The sequence below is a fragment of the Anomalospiza imberbis genome, chromosome 3 (genome assembly GCF_031753505.1).
Source record: "Anomalospiza imberbis isolate Cuckoo-Finch-1a 21T00152 chromosome 3, ASM3175350v1, whole genome shotgun sequence".
Lineage (NCBI taxonomy): Eukaryota > Metazoa > Chordata > Aves > Passeriformes > Viduidae > Anomalospiza > Anomalospiza imberbis.
Genome location: NC_089683.1, coordinates 21,132,457 through 21,159,249, shown reverse-complemented (window position 1 = coordinate 21,159,249; position 26,793 = coordinate 21,132,457).

The window sequence follows — 26,793 nt, the reverse complement described above, 5'->3', positions numbered from 1 at the left end:
GACGGCAAGTTATGAAATGGATGTCAGTGGTGTTCTGCTACATGAGTCTCTTTTTATTTGTGACAGCTGATGTTGTCATCCCAGTGACTCAGGCTGAATCTCCCGAGCTCACTGAAACTACCCCGGGAGGCTTCCTCGGCCGTGTGACAGTCCCGCACCCGCGGTGTACTTTGTCTTCAACAGGAGTGACTGGCAGGGACCCTGAATTTTGCCGGGGAAACGCTCAGTCCCACAACAAATCAGGTGATTCCTCAAAAAGAATGACCAAAAAAGACAAAATCAAGCCACAACTTCTGTCACGTGGAAGATTGGCCTAGAACAGCTGAAATCTTAAGCTGAGTCTACCTATGATAAGCGACCAGAGCTGGAAAATCTGCATCGGCAGTCTGACAGGTCTTGGTCTCCAGATGGGGAAGTGCTGCCATTCCCTGTGGAAACTGGGTCCTGACACCACGGCAGGATAACTGGTCAGCAGGAGTTGTGTGCATTTGCTTTTAATTGCTAATGTGATACCAGGGTCTGCAGCAGACCCTGAGTGAGTTCTGTGAAAAGTAAGATCTGTTCGAATGCCACCTCCGTAGTTTTCATACAGGCAGCCAGCAACACCTGCTTGTTGGGAAAGTCTGGGGACAAAACCTACCTCTTGTGCCTTCTTTTAATGTGCTGGGTGTGAGGCACCTTGGCTCTGATCTGCTCTGCAGACAGCCCAAAGGGACAGGAGGGCTCGGTGCCTACACTACCTGTGTGCCACTGAGGTGAGTCACAGGCGGAGCACACCTGCCACTTCCCTACCAGTAACCTGAGGAGGACCAGGCTCAGCAGTAAATGCTGGGCAAGATATTTCAGCCAAAACACTGATTTCGCACAGCAGGCACGGTCGAGTGACAGAGTTCCTAATGACAAACTCTGGTAAATTGGTCTTGCAGATGGGAGGATTCATTTTTGCACAAAAGGGAGAGTAAATTTGTTGCAAAGCCTTGGGATATAGTTAGAGCCATTTAATAACACTGAACGGGAAAAAGGACCACAGGGCCTGAAAGATATGAAGTAAAAAATCTGAAGAAGTTCTCACTTGAAAAGTACTTCCTAGCTGATGGTAGATATTCATTTATCACCCCCTGTTTTCTAGCAGGTGCCAGAGTTGTCCTGGCAGGTTCCCAGTTGTCCTGGGAAATCTGAAAAGGATGATAAAGCTGATCAAGCAAAAGCTGGAAAGAAGTTGGAAGAAGTTGCTCTCTCAAGCAACATGATGGGACTTATGTACCAAGGGCATGTGCTTTAGCTTTCCCCAATTTTATTCTTTGCCAGAACTGTCTTTAAATAATTCCTTTAAGTTGTCAAGGAAGGAGATTTTTTAACTTTCATATAAAGAACTGTGACCATAATGTCAAAAGCCAGATCACCGGCTGTTGTCTTTCTTGTGGATTTTCTTTGTCTTGCTGCCTTTCTTGCCTTCTCAAAGCACTATCACATCTTTTAGTTACTGGCAGCCATAGCTGTGTTGAAATAGTTCAGTGTTACTTCCAAATTTTCTACTGATACTACAATCATACTTAGTAACAGCTTCATTATAGGTGTTTCATTATGATCACTTCAGGTATTTCAAAGTAATTCTTCCTGCAGTGAGGCTCATCTTCCACATTATGTCATATTCATTCTCCCTTTCACAGTCTATCTGGATGCTACAGCATGCCCTGTCCAAAGCTAAATTTCCTGTCTAGACTCTTTTGTTTGCTTGCTTTGTGGTTACAGCATCTTCAGAATGTAATGGCTGGAAGAGCAAAGAGAACCTCCTGGCTGGGATCCCTGCCTGCAGTCTGGATGGTCCACTCACTCCTCGTAGCTAAAAGCCTCTCCTTACCAATTTGGTAGTGCTTGCCTGAAGTCAAGAACTGAGTCTTTTTACACTTTACAATACCTGTGTTTTGTTGCCTCAATGTCTACATCTATACATCCTCCACCATGTGGAGGCTGCCTTTTCCTTTGAAACAAGTGATTGCATCCCTGCTGTGAATTGAAAATTATTCCGGTACACACTATTCCCAAAACGTGTATAAATGTTGGCTTTAGAAGGTAATTTTGACCATACTGCTGCTTCAAATGGACCCATGCCCAATTCCCAGTAACTCTTTAGACAAGTACCAGTTAGTGCAGGTGAACCTTAGCATACCTTAGTGTCATAGCAATAATTAAATACTGCATGTGGTAACAAATCAGTAGCACCTCTGTTTTATTTACAAATACACAGATACCTGATGTTAGTTAAAAATGTCTTTAGTTTTAACACTTTTTTTTCATTATTCCCCAAGTCAAAGTGTCATGATCCCAAGTCCTTTTCCCTGCTCCCCGTGCTTCCAGAGGCAGACCAGTCCCCTCTCAGTGGTGTGAGAGCACCTAAAAGGTAGGCTTAGGAGATGGGTATAGGGGACACAAGGCCAACCAGTGACACCTTCAGTGAGAGGCAAGCCTACTCTTTGGGCAGAGACTGCAGGAAGACTAGAGTAGGATTTTATGTGTAAGTGGTGGGAATACAGAATATGGCCAACCTGTGCTTCCATTGCCATTCACAGTGAGTTATGTGGTTCAGGACCAAGTTGAGAAAGGAGTTTCAAACCTATTATCAAATTAATCCATCCATTGCAGAAAACTGTTTGTCCTGTAAACATTTGCCTTGGACATGTATTGGCAGAAAAGTCCACAATAAGGCACTCTGAATTCTGCCGTTTGCAGTGGCAACAGAGAGGATTTTTCTCTCTGCAGGAGACATGGTGTGATGGGGCCAGAAGTTATCTGTAGCAAAAGAAAAGGGATGAAGATTGGAAGAAAACCTGCCTGATGAGGCTATTCCCTGATAATTTTATAGCTCTTTGTCATCCTCTAAGTAGCATATGAAGGACTCAAGTTACTGCCTAAGGTTATTTTCATTTATATTTTAATTCCAGAGTACCAAACACTTGTAGTCAGTGTATGTTGAAGTCATATGATCATGAATAAAACCTGAGCTGGTAATCTTCCTAATAGAGGATAAAAATCTACTACTAATTTAAAAGCCAAGACCTCACGGACTTCTCAAAAGGTTTTAGCCCTCTGCTCCCAAAGTTTAAGAAAAGCTAGCACACTTATAGACATTGATTCATGCATATATGCACAACTTGTGTTGACCTGTCACATAATTCTGTATTTCAGTCACATGCTTCTTGAATTCTCTTTTTAAACTGAAATTTACACCTTCTCCACCTACTAATCTACAGTCTGGGTTCAAATCTATGGGAGCTTTACTACTAATGGTGAGAGCTTTGGTTCAAGCCTGTGGGAGGCTTACTGCATGCCTGCCTCAAAGAACGCTGTGGCAATACCAAATGTGTAATCTTGGTTTTTTCAATGCTTTACACACACTCTCAAAGTTCTTCTGATTCTTATCCAACAAGTACTTATGCAGTATTCCTAGATGCAAATCACAATTGTTAAACTGAGCACTTTGAACATGCTTGTTTAAGGCCTTTTTCCTCTTAGCCAGTAGGAAGTATACTTGACTTCTTTTAGAAAACCTGTATTACAAGGCTTTCATGTGTGCCATGGATTCAGAATGTCTTTACATTGCATAACATGTTTATCTATCTAGACTGCTATGCTTTCCTCAGTACTGGGAGTGTTGCATCCCGCGGGGAGATCTGCACAAACTTTTTTTGTATTTCATTTACAGTGAGTTTTAAATAAATTAATCAACTCCTTATGCTTCAGAACACAGTGAAAATAGTTGCCTTGAAACCTTGATATTCTCGAAATTTTAAACAGTTCAGATTTGCTGGTCATCCACACTTTGAGCTACCAACTATGGGGAGGATCACAGCAATGAAACTGTTGGTTTCTGCCTGCTCGAATCTTTCCAAATAATGAAAGTGATATAGAAAAACTGGAGATTCTTTACTTAGTCCCTCTCAAGGTTATCCCCCATTTCTGTTTATGAACATTCCATGAAAATGCTGGAGGTATACAACCACTGTTTAATAGTGTTGGATAGCTCAGTTTCACTCCAAAAGCTCTGTTACATGTTGACAAAGTTCAGGATATTACTCATTCCCACGCTGAATCTGGCCATTTCTTTTCCACTGCTTAGTTGGACCACACCAAGTACAGCCTTTGGGCAATTATTCCTTCACTATTTCTTCTCTTCTCATTCTTTTAATTCCATTTAAGGCAAGATAACCTCTCCTTTTTTTTTTCTAATCCTAATTTATTTCTATTTTAATACATGACACTCTCAAGGTCTCTCTTGCTTGGTCCAACCATTTGTGTAATGAATTTATCTGAATCTCCAATTCTCTCTTCTGCTGGCTCTACAGTTAATCTGCAAATAATAAGTCATTGCAGCTCCACCTCTTCTTTGTCTCTTTAAGTTCATACCTCACTCCACAGACTTCTTAGTCTCTTTCCGTTTTGCAAGCTTCCCTTTATATTCTGTGCACCGTAAGCATCTCTCTTGAGTCATTGCTTAAATATATTTAATCTTTGGGTTTTTCTCCCTCTTTTCACTACCTCTGTCTAGTCAATGCCTCTTTATGGTCCTGTCTGAGGATCTTCACCTTCTAATGCCCAGACTCATTGGTGTCATTAAACCCTTATTTTACCCCATAGGAATAATAAGTAAGAATAATACCAACTGTATTCAGTCCTAGACTTAAGTTCCTCAGCTGCTTCTGGCTGGCTTCAGGTAAGTACCACGAGGTGATGATAAAGATCTTGGGTTTGCAGTTGAACTTTTTTATTCCTCCCTCACCAAACAACATGTCTTAACAATGTTTCCTAGAACAAGTTATTCTGCCTTAGTATTTACACTGTTGCTTCACAGCTGTAGTCACGAAGGTTAGTCTTAACTGGTGTTTCAGGTTGACCCAGAATGTCTAGTCCTTCTCTCTCATTTCTCACACAGTTACCTCCAGTGCTTCTTCAGGTATCAAAGGAAAAGACTGTATCTGTCTCCTGGAATACATGCATTCTGGGGCTTAATTTAACTTTAAGTAATCTCACCTGAATAGAAACTAGGGAATTTACCAGCAAGTAAAACGATGTTTGTCAAATGAGAGCAGCCAGTGGTCAGCTTACCAATGGGTCTCTAGCAAGGATTTGATCTCAGGTATCTCCTCAGACCATCTTTCAGTTGTATGTGTAGACAGCTACAGTTACCGTGAAAATTATCCAAGGTGAAATTAAGGACCATACAATTAATGTGTGGCAACAGTGAGCAGAAATGAGGAATATTTCTGTGGCCTCAGTGAATAATATGACAAGTTTAATTTTGGGGATTTCAGCAAAATGACAGCAAATCCATCATAGTAAGAAGATTTGGAACAGCTTAAATGGTTTCATGGAATAAGCAGCCCATAAGAAGTAAAGAAGACGGAAGGTGATTAATTATTTTCTCTTTTTCAGTCTGATCCAAGTGGAAACATTCAGTTATTTCACAAATTGCAGTACTGTGCAACAATTACAAGACTATAGAGCAAGAATTAATATTAGAAATTAAAAGGAAAATAATTTTTGTTACAATATTTTGCTAGGAATAATTGGAAGAAATGTATGTTTAATGCAACAGCTGTGAACCAGCTGCTTTTGTGGCAGGTTACTCTAGACCTGCAAAAGATGGATTTTTTTTTTTTTTTTTTAATTTAGTCTATTTAAATTTGTTTAGAATAAGAAGATTCTTACCATTTACTTAATGAATTTCTAAAAATAAATTCTACACATATTAATGTCAGTAAACAGCAGTTATATTGTCTCTTTTAATCCTTAAGACAGATTTCATTTAACTAAGCCTGTGGTGCTGCAAAATCTTCCTAATACCTCCTTTCTCCTCAAAGCTAGGTTTATATGCAGTGGTCAGGAGTCAAGTATTTGATGTCCTCCACAAGTTTGTTAGTGTTAAATGAAGCCTAAAGCTTTCACCAGTCTGCTCTTTACTACATTGGCTGTATACTACATCTGTGCTGAAACAGAAGGCATCATCCAGCACATGACCACTGTATACCAGTTTGTGGTATACATCATCCACCACATTTATACCAGCTTGTGGTCAGGCCCTGTGTGGGCTTTTCCCATTTCTTTGTATTCCATTCTTCCAGAATTTTCACTTTCAGTAAAGAGTAAACAGGTCTTTTCACTATTTTGCTAGACTCTTGCATACTGCAGTAGGTTCATCACATAGTTTAATGTGAAAAGTAAGACTTAAGGCCTTTCGTTCACAAGTCATATTCACAGAGGGAAAGTAATGTATTTCAAGGATGATAAGGAACATGTGTTATACAATTTTCTGGCAAGTTATCCTCTCCTCTTTTTTGCAAGCTTAATCTAAACCCCACTGAAATAAACCATAGTGGGCTATGGGTATAACCCATTGTAGTAGCCTTTAGAGTATTTTAAGGAAATTTAGAGGAAAACATACAATTAACAAATCATAGAAATTAGGTTTTATGTAATCTTACCCTTTGCACATCAGCTCACAAGAGATTTTTATATTATATTTTGAACTGGTTGGCTGGTTTCATTCAAAGTAAATATGATCTGAAAAGTTTCATAGAAATCAGCCCCTCTTCCATCTTCGGACCCTTGTTATCTCTCTGTAAGGCTATAGGTCATATTCTCCTCAACCCTGGCCATTGGACAATTTCCAACACCCCAGCAGCCTACTTAAACCCCCATCTCTGCCCAGTTCAGTGGAAGAGCTGTCACTGGAACCCTTCACATGAGCTACTAATAAAGACACCGCTGCGGAACTCTACACAGACTTCTCCTCTCTCAATCCCTGCGTCTGCCGAGGCACCTTTGTGAGCTCAGAGCTGGAATCACTAAGAGCTGAACTCACAGAGCTGGAATCACTCAAGAGTGCTCGCTTAGGTTGCTTGCGGCTGGGAGCTAGCCCGAGGGACCCAGAGAGGTTGTGCCTCATCAGCACAGCGCTACCCGGGACACCTACCGTGGCAGCTGCCCGGGGGGCAGACAGACCCCGGGGGCCCCAGGCCGCGATAATTCATAATGGCCACTCAGAATCATGAACAAGTTTTTCAAGCTTTTTTCTCAGAAATGTTGACACCCAAGTTTATAAATATTTCAGTGGGATTTGTCATAGTAAAAAGCACAAGTAAATCTTTGTGGACTGAGGCTGTAATCTATTAAATCTATGTGTAAATATTTTGTCAAGTTCAAAGGGTAATGCTGTGACATGGCCCTGCTGGTGAGCAGTGGGCTATGGAAGGAGCCAGTTTTTAGTGGTCTGAAAGCTAAACTGGGCTCCAGTTGTATACCCACCCTCCTTCCTCTGGAAATAATGATGCTACAGCACAACACTCTATCTGTTCACTACCTGTACAGTGTGTTGGAGATGGTTGTTGGTTACTGTTCCATCCTTTTATTTCAGAAGGCATAGACACTTGAAAATGCAGCATAAGGAAAATTAGAATATATTCTGCATAAGTTTACAGCTTCACAATGATAGACTCCTAAATAAAGCAGCCCTCAGTGAAATCATTAACTTCTTACTAGGTACTATCATCTCACTTCCACAGAACTTGACAGCTTCCCTAAATGTGAAGTCAGCTGGTTTTCTTGTTCTTGAATAAAGAATCCTCATTTTGTGAACATTTAACTGATTCTTAGCCTTCTTATGTCTTCCAACATATCATTTTGCAATCAATTATGTTAATAAAGGAAAAGCCCCATTGAAAGTTATAGTAAAGGTTTTCACTGTAATCAGAGTACTTTTTATTCTATAAAGGTGACTGGACTGAACTGAACTAAAGTTGCTGTATTTGTGAATTGACAGAAAAGTGATACCTGCTTACACAAGCTATAGAAAACAATGGCCCTAGTTTTTTGCCAGTTATTTGAAAGAGAAGACCAAAACTCCCATGCATCAGGCTCATCTTTATGTATAAGCATTCCAAACGAAATTAATGTCTGAAAAAAAGAGAACAAACTGAAGGCAAAAGAAGCCAGTTAATGAGTCAACGCCTTTGTTAAAAGGAGACAGTTTTTACAGTGTCAGAGGTGCAGGATCTCTGTTGTTCCAGCACCTCCAGTGGATAGGCTATTAACAGAAACTAGATTTTAGCTGCCAAGTAATTCTATTTCTGATTTGGTCTTAAGGTAATTAAAGGTTTCGTTATTAGCTCAGTTGGTTAGAACATGGTGCTAATGACATCAAGGTCATGGCTTTAATCCCTATATGAGCCATTCACTTGAAAGTTTGACTCGATGATCTTTGTGAGTCCTGTCCAACTCAGAGTATTCTGTGAAATAAAATGCCCCTCTGGAAATGTTTTTCACAGAAAGGGGTTTCACAGAAATAGCTGTGCAGAATGAAACCTTCCTTAAGGTCTTTTAGCAGGAGTATCTCACTTTTCCCTATAAAATGAAATCTAAATTTACCTACACTACCAAGCATCAAACTGACAACCAAGGAGAGAGCAGGTGTACTCATGAAATCATTGTAGGAGAATTTACTGAACATTTAGCCCTTCAGCACATAGAAAAGAACTCCAGACTGACAAGGCAGATTTCCATTTGCTAAGGTTAAAATTTCATTCTGCTGAAGTGACTGGATTTAAAACTGCATGCCAAAAGAATCAGATTAATTATTACCACTGCTGAAGAGGATGAAGGAAAAAAAAAATAACGAGTGCTTCAGAATGACAGACTTCTGAGGAAATCTGATTATCAAAACCATATTGCAACAGCAATAAGTAAGAAAATACCAACTTTACCTGAAGCCCAAACATAAGGATCCAGATACACACTTCTTATTTTACCCCATTTGATTAGTTATACATTCCCCAGTCTCCATTTTGTATTCAATACAGAGCAGGAACTGGTGGTTGGAAACAGCAGGAAAAAGTGAATACATTGACAATAGCAAAAAATTGCATAAATTCAATCTGTTAAATTAAGTTTTTGTGATTTGAGTTATTGCGACTTACAAACCCATCATCTATTGCAGAAAGTGAATTTTTCACAAAGTGACCTGAAGAATAAAAATGAGCAAATACTTTCTACTTCTTCCAAAGTAACAGTCAGGATTAAGTTCAAGTACTAATTGGTACTGCTACATAACAGAATTCACAATATGATCACAGCCACTGTCTTTAGAAGTGAGTGGGAAGTGAATAAGAACAAAGAAAGGAGCTTTTAGAGGGCTCAATGGGCAAATTAAAATCCAGCATTAAGGCGTAGGTATGTATATGAGATTGGGATAAGTAGAAGCTGCCAGAGAAAAATCCTACTTTCTATTGTGCTCCTTGTTTTAGATGAGAAATCAAGCAAAACTAAGGCTGCTGCATATGTTCACTGCAAGATCTGGCTGTGCTAGCAGAAGGTGTTGTCTTCAGCTCACCACCTCTCCCTCACCCTTCATGTTGCAGTTTACTGTGCCTTCTAATCTGTTCCTGAGCTGCTTATACTCCTGTCAAGGCGAGCTGGGCTACCTTGACCAGTAACCCTTTTCTGACCTGTTGCAGTAAGTTCCAGATAGGGAAGGAAAAATGCTGCAGGAAGCTTTGGTAACAGCTGGGGTGGAACGAGGGTGTCTGGCAGCAGACCTTTCATGTCCTTTTAGCTGATACAGCCTGGAGCTGGAGAAAGAGTGTTCATTGTCTTGTTCTTCAGAATGAGTATTACTTCCATGACTGCCATTTGGCACAATTTGATATGCAAAAGATTCATAAAGCACCAGCCCTTAATGGTGGCAAAAATGATGTAAGGGCTTTACAAAAGAGAAGTCCTTGACCAAAGCTGTATACCACAGACCTTAAGTTAGGCCAAAGTGTTATATGACTATAACTGACAAAAAGCCAACCAAATAAAAAGTTACACCAAATGCAAAATAGTGTATAATTTGACCAGCAGCAAGTTGTAACAGCCTTCTCCCTAAATATACAGTTCTTATTGCTTATATATGTCAGATGCAAGGCCAGTAGCTGTTAGCAAATATCTAAGGAAAGAGTAATGACAAACTGTAATAAAAGGGTCAGATGAAATCATAGAGTCAAATAATATTGGAAGCAACTTTAAAGATCATCTAGTTCCAACTCCCCCTGCCATGGGCAGGAACACTCTTTACTAAACCAAGCTGTTCAGAGTCACATCCAACCTTGCCTTTGAACACTTGCAGTGACAGGACATCCACAACTTCTCAGAGCAACCCGTTCCAGTTCCTCACCACCCTCAAAACAAAAAATTTCTTCCTAGTATCTTACCTAAACATACCCTCCTTCAGCTTAAGCCTATTCCCCCTTGTCCTATCACTACATGCCCCTGTAGAAAGTCCCTGTCCAGCTTTCTTGCAAGCTCCTTTTAGGTACTGGAAGGCTGCAATTAAGTCACAACCCCTTCCCCCATCTTCTCTTCTTCAGCTTTTATGCTGCTTGTTCCATTATCATCAATATGGATGAAAGACCAGTCACTGTGCTGGTCTGGGTGACATGCTGAAATGCACCTTCAAGTTACAGCACACTACATAAAGTACCTAATGCTTGGAAGCCCCCAGACAGCAGATTATTGTCATTTGACACGTGGTCCCAGGGAGGTGAATGAATCACTGCCAGCCAAGTAAAAAGGCAGAGCAATGATTAGGCTTTGGAATTTACTGACTGGGAACTTAATGAGAAGCACACTTAGATGTCTCTTTTCTTGAAAAACGACCACATTGTTTCCAGGCTGCACTGCAATGCATTTTAAAAGATGCAACTGTCATGGGACATCTCTCAGCATGGTATAGTTACAACCCCAAATAATGTCACCTTCTCTGTAATCCCTTTGAAAATGTCCCTATCTGATCCAGTGTGGCCTCTGTGAAGGTGAAAGTGCTGGTGAAAATGTCCCTATCTGATCCAGTGTAGCTTCTGTGAAGGCTTGCTGACAAAGGTGGCAACATGACCTAGAAGCCAGGATGTGTCCCAGTGGTCTGTTTTAGGGTTGTTTCTGGCTGTGGGAGGAAGGAAGTATCCCCTGCAAAGGATATTCTAATACTCTGATTGGAATAAACAAATCAAGACATAAGGATTAACTCACCTGACCAAGCTATGACATTGTTATTTTCATTTGATAAATTAAAGAACACAGTGATTAATATAGGCCTTAAAATTATTTACTTCAGTCCTCTGAGTAACACAGGTCAATGGACATCCATTATTTAATTTGCTTCAAGTCCAATAGATGTTGCAGAATTAAAGCACATCTACCAAATAAAAAAAAACTATTTTGATTTAATTCTTTTTAGTGATGGGCAACCCTTGATAGATTATTTCAAGAATTTATATGTACACATATAACTAATGAGAGCATTATTTACGGTCTGAATTAGTTTATTCCAGTCACTGAATCTCATTATAACTTCAACAGCTAGATTTGGCATTTATAAATTGTGTTCAAGGGGCCTTTAATCTTTGATCATTTAAATAGAACAATCTTCTAGAATGATTAAGCAATCTATAAAAAGTTCTTGAGTTTTAATCTATAACTTTTTTAAATCTTTATTTATTTGGAAGCAGTATTCTAGTAGTTGTTCTACCAGCAACCTATAGGAAAATACTAGCCCTGTGTTTGTACAGAAAGACTACCAGAATGATCTCCAATTTTCATTTTACATTTCTTTTCCCTGAACACTACTGTGGAGGTATGTTCTTTGTGCTTGAAGTCACAGTATTATTTATGACTAGGGTAGGTGAGCACCCTTTTCTGTGATCAAACTCTTGATCTCCCACTAAATCACTGTGTGACTACTCTTGTATCACCCTGGTATCTCCATTGGACTCATAGGCAGGTGTTAAGCCTCCTCACAGAAACACAGTTTTTAATTGAGATGCTGTAGCTGAGAAGTAATAGATTTTTAAAGAACTTTTTAACTGTAACTTTCTTTGTTAGTTCTGCTCAGTGTATTTCTGAAGGACAAGACAGTGAACTTAAAACATTATTGAATGACCTTTGGTCTTATTCATCTATATGCAAATAGGCTGTAGAATGTAAGCATTTTTTTAAAAAATAGTTTTTATATATCACATATTTTAAAATAAAGTTATTCAACTACAGTTGTTAATACTTTCGTATTGTCAACACTTTTGGCCAAGAAAACATGGCATAGCTGTTCTATTGAAAAGGAGAGTTGGTTTAAAAAACTTTCTCTTGTAACATACTAACTGAAAATGTTCAGAGGGTTTTTTTTCCCCATAAAAGCAGCTCATAGACAGATGTTAGGTTAATGAAGCTAAAGGAATGACAAAAATAAGTGTGATGTGATGTTGGCAGATCCATAATAAAATATCTGAGCAGGGATGCTATATGAGCAGCTAGGGAGGGATGAAAAAATGTGAGGTAGACAACTGGTCCCAGTTCAGTATGAATCTTGTTCAGAAGGCTCTAGGCAGGAATTAGGGACATTAAGACAGAAATCACAACTAGATTGACAGTGAGACAATTAGGTGGGTCACGAGGGTCTTCGGCTGACCAACACCAGGTTTCCAAAGACTCACATGGATGTCAGCCTTCTACAGTGCAGCAGCCACTCCACAGAAAACATTCATCCTGGAATGAACCCGTTTTAGCTGTGGCTGGAAAGTGATTTCTCAACAGAAGGGACAGCTAATCTGCTACCACAAACACATCCTAACGTGCCCCTTTGCAGTGTCAGCAGCTGTTTGCCCAGGAAGAAGGCGTTGGGAGTGTGCTCACATGTGCATGGGGAGAGCACTGACAACGATCAGTGTCATCAAGTCTGTCTAATAAATACTTCTGTCATGTCTACTCCAGTCTTCCATTTTGCAATACCCTTAGGGTCAATTCTCAAATCCATCTCACCTCACTTCAGTGCCCATCTCCCTTCTCTCCTACAATTGCAAAGTAAGATATCCTCAACCTTTTTTCCCTTCCAAAATGATACTCCAGTCTATACCTCTTTCTCTTCCCCATTCCCAAATCTCTCTTCTGCGAAACAACAAAGCTTTTCTCTTACAAGGCCCTTTATCCAAAATCATGGGATCTATCTCTCAGCATCTTCCTGCCTCAGTATTTTAATCCTTCTGGCTGATATTCCTTTCCTATAGTTTGGCTTGTTCACACTTGACAGGTCATGTTTCGCTAAGACTGTTTTAAAAGATGGAGAGAGAGTGGCTTAAAGATTGACTTCTCAGAGAATGACAGCTCAGTTAGTATCATGTTTGTTTTCCTGCTGACAGGATAACAGCTTGAGATGGTTTGAAGGGAATAATTTTCAGTGAAATCTTGTGTGTTCTAAAATTAATGCATAAGAGATCTCTTTCTTCACACAAAGAACAACATTTAAGCTAGACAACAAAGGAGGTCTTACTTATTTCTTTCTTAGTGTTTCTCAACAGATAAGTTATGTTTCTCCAGGGACAGGCAACCCTGGAAAAACAAATGGCTTGATGCCTTAGCTGCTTTTAGCCTAGACCTCTTACTAGGTGCACAGCAGAATGGCAAAAACCAATCAAAAGCTAATTCAGCACAAATGCCTAATTCAGGAAGATATATGGAATTGAGCCCATGCATGTCCATAATCATAAAAACATTTATGTGCCCAATTTTATGAGCTACTCTGCAACAGTATCATTAAGCACCATCTGAGCACTGTGAAGGCTGTGCCACAGACAATGTAAATCACTGTCTAAATCACACTTTTCACAACTGCCTGACACAGAGGACAGAAAATACACCCTCTGAAATCCAAGGACATTTTTGGATTGGAGAGTATATAAAATACAAGTTTATAAAATACAATACAATTGGAGAGTATATAAAATACAATACATTTCTGTGTATGAAAACCAGTGTCAGTATTTGAGGAGAGTATACTGAGAGGACAGAGGTAGTGAGCAGAACCCAGAGAATGTGGCAGGGTCAGGCAAGCATCCCATTCAGTACATTACAAGACATGGCAAAGGAGAAACACGGGGAAGAAAGGAGAATGTCAACAAAAGGGATTCTGGAAAAAAAACTCATATGTATTTTGGGTGTAATAAATATCAATTTTAAATATGTGAACAATATTTATTTGGGACAGCCTCATTGCAGACATTTGTGGTATTCAATATTTCTGTTTCTAACGGAGAAGAAATTGGCCATATTAAACTGCCAGCTGGGAGAAAACAAGTGCAGAATTATTTTAGAACAGAAATTTCACACCCTTATCAGTGTTGCACTTTGATGTATTGTTATTTAATCTTGCTTTCATATTATAGTTAAAAACTGAGATTGTGTTCATTGATATGTCTAAAAGGAGCCTCAATTTTCAGTTTCTTTGCTGTGATTCAGTAATTGTGCAATATAAGATAATATTATGAAATATTTATTTGTGGAGGTTGGAGGTCTGCTTAGGCTCTGTGAAAGCACTATTTGCTAGCCACTTATTTTTCTACTGTGAGTTTCCCTAATACTTCTTAGCTGTTTTCTTTACTCTATGTGTTAGTTCATTTTAACAAGTATATTTTAAATTAGGCATCAGCTATATATTAGAGTTGCTTTGATACAAAGGCATGGTTTGTCCCACCTGAATGAAAAATGCATTCAGTTCTTTTCAACATTGCAGCATTTTTGTTGACTGTATGTAAGCATTTATCAATTGACATTATAGAATTTTCCTTAAGCTGAGCCATGGGTGTACACCTAGTGTGTGGAAGAACAAGCAGACGTGCTTGTGATTTCTCTGATTTGAATACATCCTTCAGGCAACTTATCTATAAAACAGAACAAAGTGCACTTTGAATTTTTACTGTATTTAGGAAAATTCTGTTGGAGAAAAATGTCACAAATATTCAGAGGCTGGCTCTGCCTTTAGGCAACTGGTAAGCAGAGGAGAAAAGGAGAAAAGAAATCCTAGAAGTCTTCAGAAATGATGTTTGTGGTGCATAGCTCAGCCTTATACTGTATATCCCCAATTTTCCTCTAGTCAATGGAAAATAAACATGTTTTCTAGGGTACATTTCTTGACAGCTGATCTCTGTGTGATCTGGGACCAAAAGGACATCAATGACATCACCATCTTCTAGGACCATACCTGTCCTGATGACTTGGCTGTTGGGAGCAGGGGCTCAGCAGTAAGGAGGTACTGCTGCAGTGAGGGTAGGTCAGTCTCACACAAGGCAGGGAGCCATGCTGGCTGCAGGTCGTGCAGCCCTGCAAAGGGCAAGCATGCTTTTGGAAGCAATTTGGCTCCTTGGCAATTGCACAGTTTGCTGCACAAGATCTGAGGCAAGGCAGTACCAGTGAGCTGTGATGACAGGGCCAGGAATCCACATGTGCCTGCCAAAACCTGGAAGCCAGCCAGCTAGGGCTGTTTGCTTCTGGGTTATCAGCCCCATGCATCCCCATGTCTCTCAGAAGCAGCCCAAGAAGGGTTGCTGTCACGGAATAAATGTGATACTGGCAGGAAGGTTCAACACAGGTCACAGTATAGCAGGCACTTCAGTTTGCATTGAAAATGTGCTGGCTGCTACTTCAGTGAGCTCTGTCAGTCCGCCCATTACAGAAGGAGAACAATTGTATTTGCAGAGAGGAGAAACCTCTACATAGACTCCCACCTACCATGGCAGATGTGATCTCTGCTTTTCCCTCACGTGTTTTCATGATCTCTGAGAGCCACACCAGACAATCATTATTCACTACATCTGCAATTGCACCCTGTCAACCCATCTTCCTGAATGACCACTTCAGGTCTGAGGGTGTATTTCTGACCCCTGCTGCAGAATATTCTGCATTTCTTTTTTTTCTTCCTTTTTTTTTTCTTTTTTTTTTTTCTTTTTTTTTTTTTTTTTCCTGTCCTCTGATCTCCACAAATAATCTGGCATCACATTTGGGGGAAAAAAATGACTCATCACATGGGTGTTGTAGGGGACAGAGCAACCTCTGTGTAAAGATGAAAATATCAGAGGGATATTGAAGGCAGCACAGGACCAGAAAATCTGAACAAGTTTGAGGAATAGAAAGAGAAGTCCCTCTTACCATCCTCTCTCAGGACTTTGGGATTTCAGTCAATTTCTGAAACAGTTCATTGATCATCTGCTTTATTAAGGCAAATTGACAGACAGAATGAAGACAAATGTCTCCTGCATCCAGCACTCCAGATACCTCTTGACCCGTGGTGGCAGCCCTCAGCCACTGAGCACCCCCAGTAGCCAACCATGGCTGCTCAGACTGGCTGGGAGTATATGAAACCACATCAGCTGCAGAGCTAATGGAGTTGGCACTTCATCAACTGCCTAGAATTCTCCATGGTCTTGTCAAGGACAGCTTGAAGCAGCAGCTGGTTCTTAATCTACTTAGACCATTAGAGACAGAACAAGGAAGCAGCATAGCATTGTACCTCTGATGTAGGAGGTAAAAAATTAGCTCATTCTCTCTCACTTTCTCTATCCACACTCCTTTCTGCCTTCAGTAAAGAGTACTTCTGTGGAGAGGGGAGCAATGGAAATGCATACCCACCATGGCTCCATCCTGCTGGGCTCCAGCCTTGTGGCCATCAGGGCCCCAGGAGACCTTGACTCTGCTTGGCTTTGTGGGAGATGCAGAAGGTCACAGCACACAGAGATGCCTTCATTGCACTCAGCATTTGTGCCCCACTGTGGAACAGGGTCCAACATCAGCAGTTTGCCTAAACCACAGGCTTCTGATCAGCCTTTTGTAATGTCAAGGGGCCTTTATCGTCCCATAGCCGCTGTCCATATGCACAAAGGCAATGTACAGAGGCAGACTCACTGATGAAGTTTTGGAATTCAGTCTTGACTGGGAAGGAAACAGACCCAGTTAATATTTCTTTTTCCACATATCTATTTACTTTCTTTAATTAAAATAGGGGATTACTCAGAAAAAAACTATTGCAGCAGCTCCAAATAAAGCAAATTCAACTCTTTCAGAAATTAAGGCCTGCAGAAAGGCAACAGTCTAATTCATCACACATTCTGTGTGATGTCAGTCTGAACTCTTGCATAGATGCATCTTGTGCAACTACTCCAAGGGCTTTTCTAACAGAGCAAAGTGGGGGCTAGCATCTAGCTCCTGGAAGCAGTGTTCCTGGGGGATTACAGGGGCTGTGTTCCCAGGGGAAGGTATGACTAGGCTGGGTTCCCATGTGCAATTTTAGTTACACAATTCTTTCTCCACTCTGTGGCTGTGTTTGGCTTTACAGACACTTCCTGAGCAGCCAGGGCCTTGGCAGGGTATTCACCTGCCTTTTCCAGGGCTGTAGGACCAACTGTATTGTTTGGTTGCAGCAGCTGCCCCTCCATCTGGGGTAGGAGGTGTTCACAGGTGTTGGTCAGGGAATGCGTTTGGAAGTTTCATCCTCAGTTTTAATGTCCATGTCTGCTTTGAGGCAGGTACAAAAGATGCAGTTTTGCCAGGTAGGGAGACACAATACCAGTCAGTGGCACAGGGTCTGTCAAGCCCTGGATGGCCCGGGGACGAGCAAACTTATGCCACTTAAAGGTTGATGTAATGTTACTTCGGAAAGGCTGGCCTGTAAAAAGGATTTTATGATTTCCTGCTTTCGTCTTCAAATCTACAACTTTATATGGTCTAAGAGCAGCCTGTAAGAAATACTACAACAAATCCCCAAAATTATAGCCCCGTACTATTCTTATCCACTGACAGGTTAAATGTCTGATTTATAATTATCACATATAAGGTCAAGCACAGGGTAGGACTGACATCTATAATAAAAGCTCCATGATAAAAATTCAGTAGCTTCATAGTAGCAGACCAGTGTTGACCCTGTAAAAGTCAGTAATTAAGATTGAAACTCTCCTAAACTGAATTACCGAGGAAACTCACCTGAATTTCAGTGCTCAGAAATTTACTTCAGGGCTCAGAAAGTTGAGTGCTGGTTCCAACAATAATTTTACTAAAAAGACATATTTTTCTGTGACTCACTTGCTAACGATTAAAACATCAGAGTGGCATTACAATACATCACAGCAAGACAAGTTAAAGGGTAAATAAATGAATGAGATTTTGTCTTCTGGACAGGAACTTGGCCACAGCATTCTGTGTATAAAGATCCGACACACTTGGAACAAGCTTTCACGGGGTTTGTCACTCTTTGGCAAATTCTCCTTGCCCTACATTGTCATTGCAGAAACAGCGTATGGCCGTGACTCCGCAGCCGCAGGTCCGCAGCGGAGCGAGCCTGCGAAGAGCTTGTGCACCCGCCAGCCCAGGCACCACCGAGCCCATGTCACCTTCTGAAGAGCTCAACTGCGCTCCCAGCTTTCCCTGCTTTCCTTTTATTTATTATTTATTTGAATCCACGCAAACAAACATAACCCCCCTACACATTTTCTGCAACAAAAAAACCCCTCGCCCTGCAACTTTCCCGTGCCGCTCTCGGGCGGGGCGCGGCGCTGGCTCCGAGCCGCCCCCTGCCCGCCCGTCGCTGCGGCTCTGCTGCCACCTGGCGCGGAAACCGGGACCGGGACCGGGACCAGGACCGGGAGTGTCTGGCTGTGCGCCGCTGGGGACGGGCACACAGTGCTGGAACTGTGTGGGACCCGTCTCGCCCGGTCTCCGGCGGTCTCAGCACTTTTCCAACCCGGCAGAAGGTCACGGCGGTGTCGCCAGACGGCCAGAAACCGCTCGGTTTGAAGCTCAGGGCTCCTGCAGCCTCCGCCCGCTTTCCGCAGCGATGCTGGTGCGTATGCGAGGGGTGGCGGCTCGGCGGAGTGCGGAGATGACGCTCCCCCTGCGGGTTTGAGCGTTAATCCTGGTCACAATGGCAGGGAGCGGAGCGCTCACCCCCGAAGCAGGAACAAACAGCAGGCTTTTGGTTACCGCTTCCAAAATGACGACAACCCCTGACGGGGAAGCGGGGACATTATTCCTTACTGGTACACAAGGCTCACCATCCCCTCTCACAGCCCTGCTGGCTCACAGCTGGATGGCCAAGTCAGAGCTCCAGACCGAGGTGTTCCCAGCTGCCGCGCGTCCCGCCCGTGTCTCCGCCCATGTCACCCATCTCCTCCCATCTGCGGGACCCCTGAACTCCGCTGGGGACAGGCGGCTGCTGCCTGTGTCCTGCGCTCTGCCAGCGCCCTAAACAGCGGTGGCTGCTCTCTTCCACCGGGTCAGCGAGAGCCCCATACTGGGAAGGATGCATGGGTGTTAATTCCAGGGAAATACACAGCCGTGCTGCTGTCGTGAAATCAGAACTTACTCGAAAGCACGGTGTCACGGGTATTTAGAAAGATGTCAAAAAGGGGCATAGCTCCTCACCTGCAGAACGACTCCTCAGAGCAAATGGTAGCAGTGGCACTGCTTCTTTTCATCACTTCCACACTTTTCAAGTACATTACTATTAACAAATCTTTTTTTTTTTTTCTTTTTTTTTTTTCTTTCCCATTTAAACTTAACCCGGTGCTAGAAATCATTCAAGAATGCAAGATGCAGTGGGAGCTTCCCTTGCAGAGAAATAGAGGAATAGAGGAGAAGATACAACAGCCAGAAGGCTGGTGTGGGACAAGCATGACACAAATCTGCAGAATTGAAATTACTGTTTTAATTAAATAAATAAGCTTTTTAAGCTAACGGTTACTTAAATATCTTTAGTGTTTATTTGTTTATAGAACTGCAATGGGATCTGAAGCTCCCAAGGAGTCCCTAAAATATTGCCATTTATCCCACATGCTTGAGGCTACAGCATGCCCATTGAGTGCCTGCCATTTCTGTGGGTTTAGCAGTGATAAACAAAATGGCCCCAGATTTCATTTATATTATAATACCATATTAGTGTGAAGTGATAAAGTCATAAAGTGAATTCTGCTTCTTTTCAAGATTTAGGAGCATAAAAATAGCAAAGCAGATAGATGGGAACATGGCAATTGTCTCCCTGATTTCTGAAAAGAAACATAAAATTGAGGAGAAGAAAAAGGTGAATTTGCTGAATTCTGATCATTATGCTTGAAGCAAGTACAATGCTGTATTTACTCAGAGGGTTTAAGGAGAGATGGTATCACTAGAGCATGTAATCCAGCCTCCTGCACATCACAAGCCATTAACGTTCACTCAGTCATTCCTTTATCAGGCTTCATCACTTGAGTTTGATTAATGCTTATTTTCAGAAATCCAGTTATTGTGCTTTTGAAGACCAAAGAAATGAATTTACTGCTTTTATTAGCTGCTTGTTCCAGTGACTAATCTCAGTCTTAAAATGCAGGTCTTCTCGTGCGTTTGAAGCAGTCTAGCTTCCCCTTAGGTGCTGCCTGTTGTACCTTTCCTTGCTAGACTAAAAAGCCTATTAATTCCCAGTACTTCCTCCCTGGAAAATACTGATATATTGAAAGCAGATGACATTTTAGATTTTTGAGGTAGGAGTAGAGTGGGCTGGATGGGGATTTTTTTTATAAACTAAACAGATTATTTTTGTGCTCCTCTCTTAGACATTTTCTGAAGTTTAATGTAACTTTCATGATTCTAAATTTGGGGGTGTCTTTGAAAGACTATATACGAACTAGAAATTCTATGTCAAAAATGTCAAATAAGGGGATTTAAAGCATAATTAGAGCTGAACTTACTTTCTTAGTTGTTTTACATATAAATGCAACAACAACTTATTTGAAGTTGCTTTTTCTGTTCATAATTTCATTCTATCAGAATGTTGTGATTTGTAGGTACTGAGATGACTTACACAACTGGACTATTTTAGATAAAAATTATTAAGGGATTGGACAATTCACTGCAGAATGTCTTTTAAATTTTTTTTTTGGTTGCCTAATTTTTTTTCATTCTTTCTGGTGCAGACAGCATTTATCCAGAGAAAGCAGTAGTAATATTAATAGCAGCAGAGCAACATTAATCCAACATGGTGCAAGAGAAATGTTCTAGAAGGAAACTGCTGTCAAAATGTTATGGAAGATAACATCTACAGATGGAGAGGAATATCCTTTGTCCTCTCTACTCTCAACTAGGATGTGACTAGTACTCTGGCTACTTCATTCTGACTCTGACTAGTTATGCCCCACCTGTTAGTATCAGACTCTGGTAAATGATCCTTTACTAGCGCTTTGAAAATCCATTTGTAGTTAATAGAAGTAAATTTTGAATTGATTTTGTCTTTTCTCTAGGTGGGTAAACACAGGAGATACTTAATGTTTCAAGAATAGGAACAGCCGATTTTTCCATCCCCAAATATACTACATGATGTTATTTTTCTCGTTAGAGAAAAGTTGCTGAGCATAGACTGAGCTCAGCCAGGTGCAAAGCTGCCTTCAGTGACTTTTCTGCTTGGCCATTCCTGTGGTAGTGGACAAGAGAAGGTAAGAGGGGAAATCACAGTCTTGGAGAAGGTATTGCCTCATGTCAGTTTTCACATGATGACAGTTCATCCTGATATTTATGATGAATTTTCATTTCCAAATTGTATTTTCCTCGTTCCATCTGAAACTAATAGGGTTCCTCCTCACCTCCAGTGTACTGAAATATGTTCCAAATGCTTATGCCACAAACCCTTATGCAGTCCTTCCATATAAATGACAATTTGTTCACTAGAGCAAAGCAAGTGATTTCTATCCCATGACCTCTCATTAACTCAGCTTTTTCTACCAATGGTATCAGACAGTACTGGGGTCTAGATTGCTGCATCTATTAAAAATTCCCTAAATTGCTGACTTTCAGGGTAATTTAAAGGTAAACCCATATGGGCTGGATGAAACTGTCACTTAGACACTAATTTTAAAATCACTACTTGAACAAATGCTTAGTCGGGCAAGAACTGTCTTTCACAGCATTTTTAATTTCAAACAAACAGTAATTTATTACTTTCACACAACACAATAATATTTTTTTTTTGTTATAAAAAATTATGTGTCTTAAAATAGTAATATCAACCTTGTAGACCAAGTCTTACATTGTTGTTTTGAAATGGAAGAAACTAGGTGGTATCTAACTTAGCTTACACTTAAGATATGCCTTAAATTATTTTACTTGGAGGTATAAAAGGAGGCATTCTCTTTGCTTGATACAATGGTCTAAATACAGGCAGTCAGAGGACAACCCAGAAAATTCCAGTTGTAGATTTAAAGTTCAAGAGCTATTCATGAATCCACAGGGATAAGCCCAGGCCACTAAAGTGAGGGACAAGGTTACTCAAGCATGACTACAGAGTCAACAGCAGGTAGTTTTATAAGATCTGGCTTACCTGTCTTATGTTCAGTGAAAGTACTGCTGATCCTCCTTGGCGTATGGCTGATTATGCATTATTGATGTGAAATTGCATCTGCAATATTTTGTAGTGAGTTTGACATGTTGATTTATTTTTAAAGCATTAACAAGATCTGAATATTACCTCCAAGTCCAATTTTTCTTTTTTTTTCTAATTTGAATGAAAAAAAAACAAATAAAATGAACAAAATATATTATGTGCTTCAGCATTCTTGATGTTTTTATTTATTCATTTATGCCTCATTTCTTGTCTTGTGTCTTGTAATGTGTCTCCTGGCCATTAATTAGAATTATTGAAGTTCTTTTCTGTTCAGATGGGAACCTTGTTTAATTTAATTATGTAGTTTTCTCCTTGCTGTGTTATAAATCCCTGTGTTTACTTGTAGATTCTCACACTTGTATGTTATATGGCAGCACTGTCAGTGGGAAAATGGATGGAGGGTGCTGAGAAACCCTCCATGAGCCAACGGGGAGCCGGCTCATCCTGTTTCGCAACACCTCTTTTGGCCTAATATAAGCTGTATTCAATCTGCTCTTTATAGGATGAGGGACGGGTTGGGGTTGTTTTGCACTCTGCATGAGGCTTTTAAAATCTCCCAACCCTTCAAGCCCAAAGTAAAATCCAGTTTGTTATATGAAAAGACTAGACCCTTCCATCATTTTTACTGACCTCTATGTGAACTGGTCTCCTAAGAAGGCTGAGACATAGCTGAGTTTTTTCAGAGGCACTGACTGGGAGTAGCTCAACATTTACTGTTGAATAGCCCTGAATTCAGTCTGGGCCAGGGAGGATAAGTTCTTATTCCATTCCAGCAGCCAGTCTTGGCCTCCATCAGTACCTTTTTTGCATATATTTCTTCCTGTTTCCAGAGGCATACCTTTCCTACCCCCTCACTCTTTTCCTGTTCCTCCTCTCCAAGCTTGCTGTCCACCTTCTCAGTATGAGTTAGATTTCTTCCTCAGTAACTTCCTGCTTCCTGACCACTGGACAGGAAAAAACAAACATCCCTGGAGGTACTTCCTAGCTTTCAGTTAGCAAAATTTTCTCAGCCTATCCTCTTCAAAGCTGGAAGAAAAGGGTAGAGGGAAAAACCAGGTCTCCAATCCTGTCCCTTACTGGGCTCTGCATGATTGCTGTGACATGAAGCTCCCAAAATCCCTCCAGCTTGCGCTGCCATGCACAAATGGCTTCTCTATTTTTCTTTTTCCACATGACTCTTGCAGAGCTTAGCTTTACTCTAGACATACCATGGAGTTTCCCAGTGCTATGATGATGGTGAAATGAGTATCACATTTTTTAAAATACAAACAAAATTCATTTTCTTCCTAGTCCCACTTATAGAAAATGCATTCTTACACCTACAAATGTTCTGCCAGATAATTTCATGAGATGCTTGAGCAATGGCATGGAAAATTTGAAACTGAATTTCATTAATGACAAGTACTGGTATAAAGGAATTTATCATCTATTCACATGTGCATGTGTTGGGAACACAGATGCAAACTGGTTGTGTATAGTTATAGCAGATGAAGCCAAAGGGATGAAATTAAAATTAAAGTTTTTTGAATAGCACAAGCATGGTGTGACGAAATATTTGTAGAACTGTATGATAACATGAAATCCCTCAAACTCTCTGAAAAAGAGTGAATCATTACCATTGAAGAAAGTTGAATTTGGTGCTTACACCGACTGCTGATATATTGGTTTAATGCTTTTTTTTGTAAGCTCTGTCTGCAGAAAAACACAGATTCCGTTATTTCAGCAGCATACATTGATGACCCAGATGTACCAGCACAGTCCCAAATGTAATTTCCTTTTCATCTCATTTTATAGGAGCCATAGTTCCCATTGCACCTGCCCTGCAGGTGCAGTTGTTTCCAAACATGTGGTATAATGTATCTTGTCAGGCAATGGATGCTCAGCCTCAGAGGTTATGAAGACCTGAATTTTTTTCCCCTGCATCACTGCAACATGCTGACAGCACCTGCAACAAAACCCCCGTGGCAGAGGGACAAAGCTGGGGCCAAAGTATTCTTGGCTGAGAAGAAGCAGGCACTGAAAATAGATCCAATGACTCCACAGTCTGATCACACTTTGCCTTTGAGAGAGCATTTCCACTCCAACCTACGCAGACACACTTCAGAAAGCATTATTCCCACATATATCTGTTTGCTGTGATGGAGAGCTGTGATTCCAGAAAGAGAAATGTGTTATTGCGAATGAAATCTGTTCAGGAGTTTGCTATCACTTTCGGGGAAGATGTGCTCAGCTACAGCAATGGGTGGCAGTATAAACTTCTGAAACATGGAGAGCTGTGCTCAGAAGTGCTGGCTGAGCCTGTTGGACATGGCAGCTGCGCTGTGCCTGCGCCAGCAGCCCCAGTCCAGCTGCGCGGCAGGGCACGACCAGAGGGTGCAGCAATCCTGCTGCATGCTGCCTGCCTTTGGAAAGACATCCAGGGGGGCAGGCTGGGAAGGAGATGTGATGTATGCTTCTCATTCCTCACGCTTTCCAGACTAGCAAAATGGGACTGTGAAAAACTTCTGTCCTGTTTGACACAGCCAAAAGGAGCTGAATAATTTAGTGCCCCCCCAGATTGTCCCTCCAGACAGTATTCAAAAGCATTCTCTAATTTATTTGTTTCTGTTTCCTTCTTGACAAAGAAGGGTGGGAGAACTACATTTATACCGATTTTTTATACAGGTTATACTGGTTTATTTAGTTAAATGTAAGAAACAGTCAGGTTCCTTCCAGAATAAGGTAAAATTAAGAAGAGTCAAAGGGGTTTTGCCGTTAACCAGCACTGTACAAGGAGGGAACTCCCAGGACACTGAAAAGTGTCTGTTTGTTTAGAGTAAAGGCAAATAACATTATAACTTTGCAGATATCCAGAAAGGAGGGCACATCAGCAGAGAGAGCACAGTGATATGGTGGGGGTTGAAAGCACTGTCAGCTCCTCATATGATATCTGAAATCCAGATCATCCTTGGGTAGTGTAAGTTAGTGCAATGAGAATTACAGCAAGTTAGATACTATTTTGGTCATAGTAATTCATTTTTAGCTACTGGAAACAAACTTGTGACTGAAAAACATCTATTGTTCATTCCTATCCATCTCTGATATCTCTCACCCTCTTCCCCAGGAACAATTTCCCTCATATATTTTACCTTGAAAACTACCCCTTTTCATAAATTGACTGAGAGTTATCACTCATCTTATTCCTGAACTCACATAACATTTTTCTTCACAGGTTAAAAATACAATATTGTCTTTACTGGAAGCCATTAATCTTTGTCCAAAAAAGTCAGTAGTCCCAGTATAGCCTCTGACACTAGATAACACAACAGATCATCACAGAAGGTATTTGCAGATATTTCATTTGTGACATTAAAGATAAATACTTAGCAGCTCATGGACCAGCTCTTCTGTTTTCCAGAAAAGAAAAGCTGATCCCAGAAAGAAGCCAAGGAAGGGTCACAATCTGTTAAGTCTCACAAGGTAAATGCCATCAAAGTGAAACACAACACAGATGGTAAATATGCCTCTGAGGCTTCCTACAAGTCTATCACATGGCCATGAAATGCTGCTGCCTGCTCCTCAGGTCCTCCTGTGCACAAAACCCCTCCTCTCCTTGTATCATCTCCTTCTCTTGCAACACAGTGAATTTCAGGGAAGAGTTTGTAGCCCCTGACTTACAACAGCATTTTTATTACACTTACCTTACTTTGATATTTGGAGACAGCAAGCTGCGAAATGACACACAGGGAGAACCTCCCCTCCACATGTGCTATCACAGCTGGTTTACATGTGGTCTTAAGTGACCCTTCTAACTGAATGGATAGAAATTCACATTTATCTCCAGGTATTAGGCTTTGTTCCTTCTTCAGTTACTAATTAAAGATGTAAAATCTGATAGAGTGTTACAGCTTCTTGTTATTTCAAATAAGGATACTCTCGTAAAATCTGTTTATTATGTGTCCCATTAAATAAGATGACAATAATATGTGTTTTGGAAAGATTTAGGAAAATGAAGTGAATCTGAGTGGAAGATTAAAAGATCTTGAATTTGAATTCTTTATACACCAATTTGTCTCAAAACAGTAAAACCACCTCCTAACTGAGGCTGAAAAGTGTCTCAACGAATTAGCTCATGTCATGCAGAATCTGTTTGTTTTCTGGCACAATATGCATGTATGTATTTGATTTGAGACCTGGCTGTTGAAACTGATATTAGTGTGAATTAGCCCAAAAATACTCTTTAACAGTGAAGGAGAATTATGGTAAAGTCCTATTCCAAATCAGCTAAAGCAATCATGTATTTATAATAAGCCAAGAATAAAGAATATAGCATTGACATTGGTTTTTCTCTGTAGGATTTCCCTTTCCTTAGTCTTTCTATTCTGCTTCCTCTTTCTGTGATTTAGACAAGCAAATGGTTTTATCACGAGACACAGACTTGCACAAACCAAACTGAACATGATTTCTGGTCATTTAAAAATATTAAATATATATAAAATTTACAGTTGTTTCTCTTTTATTTCTGTATGGATAAATATAAACATACATATTATATTTACACATATACA